Raw genomic sequence first — 14,523 nt, forward strand, 5'->3', positions numbered from 1 at the left:
GAACAAAACACCAAAAAAATCTCTGGAGTGATGTCACCTGGAAAGAAATCTAGTTCATTACCAAACCAACCACACCTAAGAGGCTGGATTACTTCACCCACTTCTAAATAATAAATACAGTGTTTGTATGCTGCCCTGCACTGAACATTTGAGATAGGGCAAAAATGATAAAAATAAAATTAAGATTAAGAAAAAGAGCTGTCATTTACTGAGCACTCTTGTATGCACCAGACATTATGGGAAATGCCAGTTCTCCATTATTCCATTTCTGACTCGAAACAACCCCAGGACATGAGTTTCACTGAGTCCATTTTATAGATGTGGAAACTGAGGTTTGTGTGGGTAAGTAACTTCGCACAGTTACACAGCTAGTACATCTTAGCTGTGGAAGAAGAGGCAGGAGGGACAGCGTCTTCTGTGTGTGCCCATCACCAGCACAAAGTGCTGCTTTTAAGGACTGTGGATGAGGGCAGGCCTTCTTTGGGAAATCCTGCTTGAGTGCCTGCGTGATGTCCCTAACATTGTTAAGATCAGGGGCAAAACAGCATATGTACTGAATAGGCAGCTGTCTATGGCTCCTTGGGAGGGGCCTACAGTTCCCTTCCTCAAAAAGGAAACACACCAATCTCCTACTTCAGTTAAAATATGTGAATCTAAGTGCTCAAGTGTTAATTGAGAGGGCAGCACATTAAATCATTATTAGTCATTAATACTTCAGTACAAATTAGTTGATCAGGTTACTGAGAGGTGTGAAGGGCCCTGAAGGAAAGATAGGATTCTGATGGAGGTGGTGGGGTGCGGCGGGGAGGGCTGACCCTTCTCTGCAGGGGCTGAGGAGGGGAGGGCTTGGAAAGGGAGACTGGGAGGGGCAGGGAAGGGCGGGGGCGCGGTACTGCTGCTACCACCACCATCACCCGGTGGGCGCGCGCGCACACACACGCGCGCACACACACACACACACACACACACACACACACAGACACTCTCTCTCTCTCTCTCTCTCTCTCTCTCTCTCTCTCTCCCAACCCCACCCACTCCTATCCTCCCTCCCTTGCCCCTTTGGAGTTTGCGGGACTGCTTCCCGGCTAGGGTTTGGGGAGAAAAGAACTAGCCCCACTCTGCAAGCTCCAGGCAAGAACCCTGCTCGCGCCTCCAAGGCCAGGGGGCCTGTAACGCAGCCTTTCGCCTCTAGGGGTCTCCAGTGCCCCGAAGCATCGGGAGGATGTTGACCTTGCTCGGTTATCCCGCAGGGCTCAAATCCCAAAGGACAGAGATTGCGCAAGCGGAAAAGAGGCGCGTGCCGGGGGGGGCCCCCAGGACCCCATCCCCCCACTGGAACACTGCTCACCCACCTCCCCTGCTTCTGCCTGACGGCTTATTTATAGCGCACGCTCATGGCTGAACACCAGTGAGGGGGAGGCAGAAATTAACTGCCCCCGCGTTCCTTACTGAGTGCCTAAGCATTCCCATACCTCAAGGGTATTCCAAGGACTTCCTCGCACAGCCCCACCCCACACTCTTCCAGTAAGCCCCAGCTCCAGGCTACCAGACCACAGCTGAGCAAGAATCTCCCACACCCCCTGAACCCAGCAGCCTGGGCCTCGCGCCCTGCGGGAGGCCTGGCAGGGAAGTACAGAGTGGGCTCCTGGGCATCACCAAGGTCCCCCTGCCCCTGGGACTAAACCCCGCTGGGTAGAGCCTCCCTGAGGTTGGAGATGAGGACGGATAGGGACTGTGAGGAAGGACCACATCCTCAGTCCCGGGGAAACCTCAGTGCACTATGATAGCACTCATTGAAGCCCAGACGGCCAAGAGAGAGATTTTCTGTAAATTCTCACAACTGAGGAGTATTGGGAAAAGTGAGAAAGAAGAAAAAGAAAAAGAAAAAGAAAAACAACCTTTGAGAGCGAGAGAGAGGCAATATTACTCCTAGATCCATGCTTGAAGAGGCTGTAGGTGTTGGTGGCAATACTCTGGCTCTCTAATCCTGACTTAGGTTAGAAGCCCAACTCGACTATTCTCACTCACTATCTGTGAGTTCGTGGGTAATTGACTTAACCTCTCTGCACTTCATTTTTCTCATCTCCAAAATGGGAACAATAATATCTACTTTGTAGGGATTTAAAAATTAAGAGCTGCTAGCCGGTAACACAGGGTCCAGTCCCATGCCTGACACACAGCAGGCGTTTAATTCATGCGTGCTGAATTTCAAGCATCTGCAGTCGAGAACAAGAATGAACAACAGTCATGTGTCCCGGGCTCACCAGAATTCACGGGTGTGTTGGGGCTGGTGAGAGTCTCATATTTTAAAATCAATTTCAATATGTCACCCATTATTTTAAATGAATTCAAGTCTGGCTTTTTTTTTTTTTTAACTTTATTTATTTGACAGACAGAGATCACAAGTAGGCAGAGAGGCAGGCTGAGACAGAGAGGGGAAGCAGGCTCCCCGCCGAGCAGAGAGCCCGATGTGGGGCCCGATCCCAGGACCCTGAGATCATGACCTGAGCTGAAGGCAGAGGCTTTAACCCACTGAGCCACCCAGGTGCCCCAAGTCTTGCTTTTTAAAGGAGTTCTGGAGTGTGGTGGTTTTCAGTGTGCTTTGAACAGACATTAGATTCCAAGGAGGGGCCTCAGGGACTGCTTGCAGATGAGAAAAGGTAAGTGACAGGTGGGGGAGCTCCAGGGCCCAGGCTTCCTCCAGTCAGGGAGGTCTGCTTTTATCTGTTTCATATATTGGGGTTTTAGGTTAAGGGTTTATTGGATTAGAGTCTTCTACTTATTTATTTATTTATTTATTTATAGATTTTATTTATGAGAGAGATTGAGAGAGAGAGCAGGAGCTGGGGAAGGGGCAGAGGGAGAGGGAGAAGCAGGCTCCCCACTGAATAGGAAGCCCATTTCCCTGGGCTCAATTCTGGAACTCCAGGATCATGACGTGAGCCGAAGGCAGAAGCTTAACTGAGCCACCCAGGCGCCCCTCCTACTCTTTTTGTAAGGGTTAAAAACCACTGCTAACATATCCTTGGGTAAATCAGGGAAAACTTTTCCTCCAAGCCTAAGGACACTCAACTCACTTTATTTGTTTTAAAATCCTGCTCTTTCGAAAATGGAGCATATCTATATCCAGAAACAGAGGTACTTGAAATATTCAGCCCACACATACAAAGTGCCCACTACATGTAAGGCATTGCACTTGAAACTTGACAGCATTTTGAACGTGCACGAACTCTCTTGGCCTGCCCCACAAAGCCTCTGAGGGCTTAACAGTGCTTCCATCCCACTCCCAACTGACTGAGCCCAGACCTTGGAGCAGTTACCCTTACCTTGACCACAAAGATGCCCTTGTCCCTGGACATGACCTAAGACAGTGACAACTTTGCAAAGTCCAGTATCAAAGAGCACGAGCTCCGGGATCTGACAGACCTGGGTTCAAGTGTGAGCTCTCTCACTTCCAGGTCCTGTGACCTTGGAGTAGCTGTTTCATCTCTCTGAACTTTAATGTCCTCATCTACAAACAGAAAAGAACAACCCTTCTCAGAGGGTTGTTAGATGATTAAATGAGACAGTGCCTGGAAAGCACTTAGCATGGTGCCTGGCATATGGTACAATTGCCAGGAAGTTCCTGACTCACTGGCATCTGACGGCATGGGTTGAAGCTAGTAGCTGACTCTTACTGACCACAGCTAAATGCCATCATTGCTCTCCACGAAAGTCAGTGTCTGATGAGCTTGACTATTCCAGGACACAAACATAGTAGCTGGCATTTTTGGAATGCCCATTGTGTGGCAGGCACTTTGTGGATATTTTTCAGTTCTTACGTTGAATCATCATGATATTTGTACAAGATAAGGGGGTTACTGTCACCATTCTACCGGATGGAGATACTGAAGCTCAGAGAGGTTATGTAATGTGTCTGAACTCACACAGCTACTGAATGACCCAGATTAGATTGAAGCCCAAGTTTGTCTGACCCAGAAATCAGGGACCTTTTCTTTCCACCTTGCTGACTCTTAGAGCTTTCCTGTGTAGAAAGCAGAGGGCATGGTGTGGGGGGCAAGAGCCCTGAGTCTCAACGGCAACCCCTCTGTGCTTTGTCTTCTTCATTTCTGTCTTCAAACAGGAATGACACTTACTTATAAAGGTTGTAATAAAAATTAAATGAGACAATATAAGTGAAAATAAGCCTAATACAATGTTTACCATAAATCAGGCTTTGGATGTATATTAAATAGGTATGAGCTTGTCCCACCCACTTTTTTAGCTTTATTATGAGAAAGATTCATAGAGAAGATATGTGTGTGGTGTGCTGTGTGTGAATATCTATGCATGTACATGTTTATGTATATATGTGTGTTTACATATATATATATAAACATTCATATGAAAAATTGTAGCAGAAACTACCACCCAGGTCAGGAAAGAGAGTACCCCCCACCCCGCAGGCCCCTCCCTGACCAAATTCCCTTTTCTCTGTCCAGTCCAAGTCACTTTTCATCTTGTTAAAAAATAATTTTCTTTTCCCCTTTCGCTCATGCCTCTGGGTTGTCTCCAGCCTTTTTGCTCTGCCTGCGCCTTTTTGCTCATTTCACTAGGGTTCTGAGTGACACGTCATTCACAGGAGAGAAGTGAAATAAAGTGGTTCAGCAGAGCAGGGATACGTGTGTGTGTGTGTGTGTGTGTGTGTGTGTCCCTGCACCTTCTACCTTTCTGGAGAGCAGCAAACCAGATGCCTTGTGAGAAATGTCTTAAACCGAAAGAACAGAAAGGACAACTGGATTGATGGCAGAGGGTTTGGGGAACATTTGGACAATCTGTTGCTCCCTGAGATGGCTCAGAACTACGAGTCTACCACCAGCAGGGGACATCACAGCAGCTAGACCTTTGCTCACCACACAGCCTATGATTTCTCTTCTCCCAGATTCATCCCTACCTTGGGATTTCTACCTTCCTCAATTGACAATCAGGTCTCAACTTAAACGTTTCCTCCTCAAAGAGACCTTCCCTGTCCATCATCTCACTCACTCACTCTCTTCTAATACTCTATTTTAATAATCTTCATTATCAGCACCTGAAACAATTTTTTTTTAAAGATTTTATTTATTTATTTGACAGACAGAGATCACAGGTAGACAGAGAGGCAGGCAGAGAGAGAGAGGGAAGCAGGCTCCCTGCTGAGCAGAGAGCCCGATGTGGGACTCGATCCCAGGACCCTGAGATCATGACCTGAGCCAAAGGCAGCGGCTTAACCCACTGAGCCACCCAGGCGCCCCATCACCTGAAACAATTTTATTTACTTGTTTACATGTCTATTTTTTTTTCTGGACCCCACAGTAATAAACAATATGGGTTCAAAATCTAAACAGGGTTAGAATACCAGCTACCTCATTGATTAACTGTGTGACCTTGGATAAATTGTTTAACCTCGCTGGGCCTCTAAGTCATCATCTATAAAATGGGAAGGTAGGATTGATTAAAATGGGAATTTATAGGATCATTAGGTGAAGTCAATGAGTTAATGTATGTCAAGCCTTCAGCAAAGCCTGACCCGTAAGTACTATTAAACTGTTAGCTATTATCAGCAATCTTAATAATGATCATTTCTGTGATTATCATCCTATCTTCCCTCTAGAATGTAAGCAACTTGATGGCACAGTTTTTAATCTCTTGTTTACTGCTGAATCCCCAGTGCCTGAGAAGAGTACCTGGGACATATACCTAAAAATATACTGAATAAATATTTCCCAAGAAACATGTCTTTGAAACCCCATCTCAACCCTACCTTTGAGTGCAGGAGATGGCCATATAAACAAATCATTACAGTGGCGGGTACAGCACAAAAACAGTCTGAGTTAGATGTGTAGGAGTACCAAGGAGGAGGCAATTAATTCCTTCTCAGAGTGTCAGGGAAGTGTCTACAGTCTTGAAGGTCTGTAACCCTGGAGAAGCAGGACAGGGCAGGAGAAACAGCAGCAAATTCCGTGGGGGCACAGAGGGAGTTCAGGCAGCCAGAGTCAGAAGGGCAACTTGAGAGAGAGGCTTAGGGAGGCAGCTAGACCCTTAGGAAGGGTCTCTTGTTTGTCACGCTGAGACGTTTGGGTTTTATTCTGATGGCAGTGGGGAGCCATTGGAGAATTAGAACAAGGGGAGAAGCATAATCAAGTTGATCATTTTGAAGGATCGCCCTACTACAGGGAGGAGACTGGACTGTCTAGGCTTTAAGAGAGGAAACAGGGAGGAGCGCCTGGGTGGCTCAGTGGGTTAAGCCACTGCCTTCGGCTCAGGTCATGATCTCAGGGTCCTGGGATCGAGTCCCACATCGGGCTCTCTGCTCCGCGGAGAGCCTGCTTCCTCCTCTCTCTCTCTCTCTCTCTCTGCCTGCCTCTCTGCCTACTTGTGATCTCTGTCAAATAAATAAATTTTAAAAAAAAGAGAGAGGAAACAAGGAGACAGGATCGTTGGGGAACTCCAGGTGAGAAGACTAAGTACTGATGAAAGAGCAGTGGTGGGGGTGGTGGGGTTGGCGGAGGGCAGGTGGCTTTGAGAAACCATGAGGAAGTAGACCTTGTCAGGCCTTGGGGATTGATTTGATTGGATGTGGTGGGCTGTGTGAGAGAAAGTGGAGTCCAGGACAACCCAGATTCTTAATTATGCCTCTGGGGGGTTGGGTGAGCCTGTAATCAAAGCAGGGAATTTGGAGAGGGGGATCGTTTTATGTGTGAAATTGGTAAACAATGAGTTCCCCTTTGGCCATTTTAATCTTGGCATGATCAAAGCCAAGGCCTGTGCTAGGAAAGCGTGTTGACATTTGCTGAGCACCTACCATGTACCTAGAACTATGTTTGGAACGTTATACAGTTTATCTTGTCTAACATTCAGAACAACACTTGGGAGAGATGGGGCATTATTACTTCTTATTTTCTAAATGAAGGATCTGAGGCTCAGAGAGGTAATACACCCTCATTTACCGAGTTAACAATGGAGAATAGTAAGCAGACCAGTTTGACTAAACAAGACTGAAGGAAGTGCCTACAAGAGAAGGATTAGAAAATAAAGTAATAATTTGGGGGCAGATCATGGAAAACTTTGAATGAAAATAGTAGCCACTCCACAGGGTTCTGGCGAAAATCAGATGAGAGAAAGCTTGTAAAACATTTTGTAAATTCTAAGATGCTGAGAAATTACGAGGAGTTCAAGTTGTGGCCAAACCGCATTGCAATGAATAATAATAGGATAATAATAATGAGTGAATTATAATGCTTAAATATGTAATTATTAAACATAATTCAATCTTGATGCCTTCCTCCCTTTCTTCTTAACAATAGGTTAAATAATCTTTAACTCAGAGCAGCGACTTTTCTTTCTCCCTACCACACAAGCAACATGTCTGATTTGAAGGAAAGCTCTCACAAGGAAAGATGATAATGTCATAGTGATGAGAAGAAAGGAGGAGGTTTGAAAATCAAACACACCTAGCTGGTCCTAACTGCTGTGTCCTCACACTTTGGAGTGAAACCCTAAAGATAATTTCCTTGGTTACTCCCACTGTCATGCAGAAACTCAAAAATATTAGGATAAAATGACCAGGCCTCGGGTGCCTGTGTGGCTCAGTGGGTTAAAGCCTCCACCTTCGGCTCAGGTCATGATTCCAGGGTCCTGGGATTGAGTTCCGCATCGGGCTCTCTGCTCAGCAGAGAGCCTGCTTCCTCCTCTCTCTCTCTCTGTCTCTCTGCCTACTTGTGATCTCTGTCAAATAAATAAATAAAATCTTAAAAAAAAAAAAAATGACCATGCCTCTCATCTGCAGATTGTTTGCAGGTGAACCAAGAGCTGTAAATGCTTTGGGCAGGCTGTCACCGTTCATGAGGTGTCCCTCAAACATAAATCAAAGTAAGCTACGTATGACCTCCTTGACTTTAGATTTCAGAAATACACAACCAGAGCCTCCCTGGGCTGCTTGGCACCGTTCCCTCCATGGTCCTTCTCTTCATGTCTCTAGCTCCTCTTATCTCATGCCTCTGCCCTTTGTCTACATTACATCACTACTCTCCAGCCCCTGGACCAGCACTGTCCAAAAGAAACATGTAATTACACCTGTTCTGATAGCCACATGAAAAAGTAAAAAGAATGGAGTGAAACTAAACATATTTTGCTGAACCTAAGCTATCCAGAATAGTATCATTTTAGCATGTAATCATTATTAAGAATGATTGGTGACATGTTTTGCATTCTTTATTTTCAGCCAAGTTGTCAAAATTCAGTATGCATTTTATACTTAGAGCCCACATCTCAAGCGCTCAGGAGCCACATGTGGCCAGTGGCTACCATGCTGGGAGGACAGTGCATATTAGAAAGCAGTCTCATGAGGTTTCGAATTGCCCATTCCCTTGCTCAGCCCTACATTCCAGACATCTTTGCCTTCCACGTGGGTTCCAGGAAAAGGAATGATAGAATTGGGTGTTGAAGATTCCATGCTGCCATGGTGTTAGTCAACTTTACCTCCTTCGGCATACATATCAAAGATTTGAAAAGAGCTCAGTCTGCATCCTAATTGGCCAGGAGATGCCCCCCACCCCAGCCCCCCTCAGAAGCATAACTGAGTAGCCTACCTTCACTCCCAAAGAGAAAAGGCTTTAACCCACCACCATTCACCACATGCCCATGGGCCTGGACATGGCAGTGGATACTTCCGAACAGAAAAGAAAAAGGCAGGCCCTCAGTCCAGCTGCATGATCTTTTAATGCAGAAAACAAAGAAGGCCTGAGGGAGGATGTTTAACCAAAAGGAAATATCCCTGAGGACCGTCCCCAGAGTGAACTCTGAAGGAATCAAACGAACTGGATTCTGGGGATGTTCCTCTTGACCTGAGAGCAAGTATGGCATGACTTCAGGCAAGTCATTTTACTCTCATGCCTGATAGCCACCGCCTCCATGGTGGCGTGGGACCACCCAAGCTACCAGTGACATGTGGGGTGGACAGATGTCTCCAACCAAGTGAAGTGGTTGTTCTCTCACAGAACCTATGGTTTGCTATGACCTTTTCTCTAGGAGTCGGGGATCCCTGCTGGAGCAAATGGTGTGGCTGGCCGATCACAGCCGTCTCCTGGTGGTCTACAGCCCACGGCCCTTCCTTGAAGCTGGCCGGGCTGGCAGCCTGCCTCTCTCCTCTCCTGCTCAGCAGAGCAGCCACAGTGCCCCATGGTAGGGCTGCAGGCGGTACCACGCCCCACCCTCTGCTTTTGGTGGCCTCCCTTGTGACTGCTACAGCATATATTTTATTAAAAGGGAAAGAGGAGAGGAGGCAAGAGGTTAGGTACATGGGCATGCTCAAGAATCTTAAGAATAAAAATCTCGGGGCACCTGGGTGGCTCAGTGGGTTAAAGCCTTTGCCTTCGGCTCAGGTCATGATCTCAGGGTCCTGGGATCGAGTCCCGCATTGGGCTCTCTGCTCAGCAGGGAGCCTGCTTCCCTTCCTCTCTCTCTGCCTGCCTCTCTGCCTACTTGTGATCTCTGCCTGTCAAATAAATAAATAAAATCTTTAAAAAAAAAAAAAAGAATAAAAATCTCCCGCTCTGTGCTAAATGCCTAAGGGCTCTGGCATTTTGCCAGTTCCTACTAAACCCCCAATAGGGACATTTGGGTGGGGAACCTGGAAACGGAGGAAAATCAAGCCTCTTAGGAGATTTTGATTCTAAAATACAAGATTTTCTCATGTTCTCTTGAAGCTTGCCTGGTTTTCTCCCAATATCTTCATCCAAAATTTTTGATATAATGTTGATAAGCTCCCTGACCTTGAGCACTATTTTTCTCATAATATATGGATTAGACTTGAGGGTGGGTGGGAGGCTAGGTGAATTTCAATGCCTAATGAGATATCCACGGCCCCAGAGTAGCTTCCTCTAGGCCGATACTAGCTTCAAATAATTAACCCAGGTGTATGGTATTTCCAGGATCCAGGTGGAGAAGTGACCCAGGGTAAACCCAAAGGCAACGTCAAGCCTGGACGTTCCCAGCATTGTCAACTAGGCTTCAGTTGGTATCTCTGTCAGCTGGAATCCTGTCTCCATTTCTTCCTCTCTAAGCAAATCCCACCCTGTCCCCCGTGGTGTAACTCAGATTCTCCCTTCTTGGAATGCTAATAGCTCTCCTTATCTGAACAAATCAATTGTGGATTAATTAGGTCAGCCTCCTGAATCTTTTGTATTGAACTGAGGTTGAGACTATTTTGTCATTCCTTTTTCCCAGATGTCAGTCTCCTTTCCTAACGAGACTGTAAGATCACTGAGGGCAAAGGTAAGAGCTTCTAAGACTTTTAGCCTTCATAGCCCTTAGGTCAGAGCTAGAGGAAAAGCCCGACATCAGTGCAACCTCCCGTTCCTGTAAAGCACAGAACAATTCAATGAAACTTCAGTTACTAAGATGAAACCATTTCTTAGAAGTTGGTGGAGTCTGGGGTGGGTCCAGGACAGCTGAGCCCCAGACCCCACGCCATGGGACCCCAAAGACAGCAGTTCATCTTTCCAAGGTTCTGTGCCCTCTCTTTTCCAAGAAGGAGGCTAAAACCATTCCGGCTCCACTTCGTAGGGTAATCAAAGACAAATGAGACAATAAGCTGCGAGAGGCTTAATTAGAGGAGCTCCCTGATATGCTCTCAGCCCGTTGGAAAAGGATGCCTGTATAAAATGTATACAAGGTCTTCTTATTTAAGGGAAAGAGTTGAATCACCAGAAATGCATTGCACAGTGGGGAAAACAGAACACTAACCAGGAAACCTCGGCACTCAGCATCCCAGTCAGCAGAAAGTGCCCACGCAGCTGTCTCAAGTCCCTCCAGATTACCTCTTGTTTGTGAGCTGGGGAGGGATTCTGGAGCACCGTCTCAGAAGGGATCTTTCTTATGTGATGCTCCCCGGTGGCCAGCCTGTGCCTTGGGAAAGGCGATCAGAAGGAGTTGATGACGCAGGGATGTTCTCTGCCCTCTGGCCTTGCTCCGTAAACAACCTGTTACTAGGCCAGAATGGAACACCCAGAGGATGATCTTCCCCCATCCTTGAGCCTGGCCCAGTGCTGGCAGAGCAGGATCGCTCCTCCCTCCCCAGTCCTCCCTTCCTCTCCTCCTTCCTGGTGCCCACACTGCAGTGCACATCACTCCATTCTGGGAGACAAAGCCGGCCCCCCCCCTTTTTTTTTTGGAGAGGAAGGAGAAGAAAGACTCAAGGATGCTTCTGTCTTCTCCAGGGCTGCTGCCCAGCCGTCCAACCCTTGGGCTCCAGCCACCCCTCAGCAGGGAAGACCAGGGTCTGACATTTGCTTCCTTTCCCTCAAACATTTCATGGTATCTGTGCTCTGCGCCTACTCAGATCATATCCCTCCTCAAGAAGCAGAGCATGCATCCTTTCCCAGAGTAAGCAGCAGCTACGATATTGATAAGATTTCAGGATCGTTGTGACAGCCTTGCTTGGTCATGTCCCCAGGGCTGCAAAGCAACTTATGAGTGAGAGGGAACTCTGGAGGGTCCTGCTTTAAACAAATCACACACACACAGTGTGTGAAATCAAGAGGGAAAACACACAAACTCCAGCATTACTTTGTTCTTGCCTGATGTCATCAGACTGCCCCCCAGGGGATTCTGTAAAATACTTTAGCTGCTTGGTGAATACTGGCATTATATGCATTCTAGAGAACACGGTCAGAAAGGGTCCCTTCCACAAGCACATGTCTGAAGAAGGACAGAGGCAGAAATACTTGACTTATAATAAACCTTTTATCCTCCTGATTGGTCGACGCTGACATATCATTATTCCTGCTGAATAAGACCCAGATTATCCAGCCATAAGCACCGCTCGTTATAATTGCCATCCTTTTAAGAAAACATTTGTTCCCGCTCAGGGCACCCGACTCCCAGGGCTAGGAAGAACACACACACGGTTCTTTACAGAGGGGTCTGTTCAATCATGTTACAGTGCATTAGCTTGATTATTAGTTAATATTTGGCTTAGGTCTATATGCCCTGGATAAATAGGTACCATGCAGAAGGACTGCTGGGTGAGGAGAAAAGTCCTCCGGGCTGGACCACCAGCTCCCAAGTTCACGCTCCCGCTAGGAAGGAGCACTCCAGGGGCCTAGGCGGAGAGCTGCACATGCGTGGTCTTTTGGTCAGCAGCCTGCTTCCTGCATACAACTGCGAGCCCAGGCACACACAGAAACACACACACATGTACCACGGGTGGTACTGGACTGGGCACCCAGAAGATCACAGAACCAGCGAGAGGGATCGCGACAGAATCTCAGCACGCCCCTCCTCCCAGCACGGCACCCTTCTCCCCAGCGTCTCCAGCGTGCTGCCGGGCTCAACTCGATCAATGGGGCTCTGCCACCACCCTGGGGAGTCTATGTGCAACCCACAGGGTTCACTCTTCAGAAATATTTTTTTTTCTCTTGGCTGCATGTGCCTGGGAGAAAGAAGACAGGCTTCTATGGACACGCCACAGAGCTCTAGGAGCATGTGAATGTAGCTCTATGGCCATGTGAATATGAACGTATCATGTATCACACCCTCAGCTCTTGGGGGCCCTTCTCAAACATGGGCAACAGCCTACAGTTCAGTCCAGCAGCCACCGAGCAGGCAAAAGTCCTCGTCATCTTCTGCAATTACCCAGCCGGATTGAATTTCCTGAGGCTAATGGGAGTTGCACTAACTTTGAGGACTTAAACCAGGCAAAAGCAATATAGGTCAGGCAACGTGCCCAAGCCGAGCAACACCAGGAGGCAGTAACAGGGCGATCTCTCGCTGAACCCTGAAGTCCACTGCTCAGCTCCCCGAGGCAAAAACTAAGACGTGGGATCATTCCCTCTGCCTGCCCCTGCCAGGCACCTGGGCAAGAGGGTTGCAGGAGGGCGAAATGATCTCCTTCCCCAGGGACACACCAAAGGATAACGAAAAGGGGAGAGAGAAATCTCACCCAAACCCTGCACTGTTACCTTGAATCCTTGCAAGAGCCCTCCTTGCGGTATCAGCTGCTCCCCAAACCTCCACCGACTGGGAGGAGACTCCTAAAACATTCCAGGTTTTTGTGCAACATCTCCAGTGGCAGCTTTCCAAAGTTTTTACTTCATGATCTCTTGTGGCTCCTTCTCATTTGGGGAAACGCGAATGCCTCCCCCTCAGCGTGTGAGAGGGAGCGGATGTCTCTCTTCAAATTCTCTTGCTCCCCGCTTTGCTGCTGGGGTTGCTGCTGCCGCCGCCGCCGCCACCACCACCGGCGTTAGACCACTTGCCTGCTGTCTTCCTGCTGAGCAGCCAGGGTCCCCGTCACCCAAGGCATGCTTGAAGTGGGGCTTCGGCGCCAGGCCGGGGCGCACGAGGGTGTAGAGGGAAGGAAAGTGCCAAGCCCAGATGGGGAAGTCCCCTGTCCCTCCACGGAAAAGACACCCAAGATCTTGCTTTCCTTCCAACTCTGAAGAGACTCACCCGCCCTCTGTCTCTGTCTCTCTCCCAAAATCACTGCCTTGCACTTGGGCGAAGACAGTTCCTCCGGCTCCACGGCTCTCCCGGCTGCCTGCAGACCTGCCCCCGAGCTCGCACCGTACCGCAGGTGCACGTCCCCAGGCAAGTGTTAACGGGCACCTCCGAGCTCAGCGGAGGCGCTGCCGGAGCAGCCGGGAGCAGCTTCCGAAGCAGGCGGCTTCCATCCCAGGGCTGCAGCCCGGCGCGTCCCTGCTCCGACTCCGCGATCCGTACCTAAGCGGTGTCACCTGCAGACTCAGACACCAGATGAGTGTCTTAAGATAACAATGCTGCCCAGCCAGCCCCTCTCCTCCTTTCTTATGCACGTAGGTTGGCAGCCAATGAGACACAGCGCCACACTCCCCGCAGGTGCCCATTGGCTGGGCGTCTTGGCAGGGGGCGGGCTCGGAGTCTCACCGGCTGTCTCCTTTGGTTAGCTGGCTGGCTGGGGTACCAGCTCTGTTAACCCTCCCGGCTTTGCAGCAGGGACTTTTTGGTGCGGATTACAAGCCTCGGATAAATTCAGGAGTTAGAGGGTGTTAAGAAGGCTGACGAACAGGAAGAAGCTGGGAGCTAATTACATTCTCTCCTAATCTTCCTGAGTTAACAATAATCATTTGTCCCAGACCATTTTGTTTGCTTGCTTAACCAGAACTCCCAGAGATAGGGACCCATTTGAGCCATTTTCCTTCTAATTTGAGGTTTTATTCGGTTGTTTTGTGCATGTTAGCCTCTTGGTCTTGAATTGCTTAATTAGAAATGAGCCCCCAAGTGAGAGATACTTATATCAGAGTGCGCGCGCGCACCCGCCCCCCCCAAACACACACACCAGAGATACAAGAGAGAAGAAAAAGATAGCAGGAACTCAGTAAGAAGAGAAGAGAGAGACTCTCAACAGCTAAATCAAGAAACGTTCTGTCCCCAAAACGAGGATTGTGAAGACAAAGGCATAGAGCAAAGGCAAAGAACTTTGGGTTTCTGGGGAGAGATTAAAGGGAAAAAATGTCCTGCTTCCAA

General features: G+C 48.2%; 1 protein-coding gene across 1 annotated transcript in view; it reads right to left on the reverse strand.

Annotated features, from left to right (window-relative positions):
- BRINP2 (BMP/retinoic acid inducible neural specific 2) overlaps positions 1-13,781 on the reverse strand; it is a 108,737-nt gene extending 94,956 nt beyond the window's left edge. The window contains exon 1 of the mRNA XM_047704925.1: positions 12,981-13,781. The gene's annotated coding sequence lies outside the window, so the exon portion shown is untranslated. The remainder of the gene's footprint in view (positions 1-12,980) is intronic.
- Positions 13,782-14,523: the final 742 nt, after the last annotated feature.

The sequence above is a fragment of the Lutra lutra genome, chromosome 15 (assembly GCF_902655055.1).
Source record: "Lutra lutra chromosome 15, mLutLut1.2, whole genome shotgun sequence".
In the NCBI taxonomy this organism is placed as follows: Eukaryota; Metazoa; Chordata; class Mammalia; order Carnivora; family Mustelidae; genus Lutra; species Lutra lutra.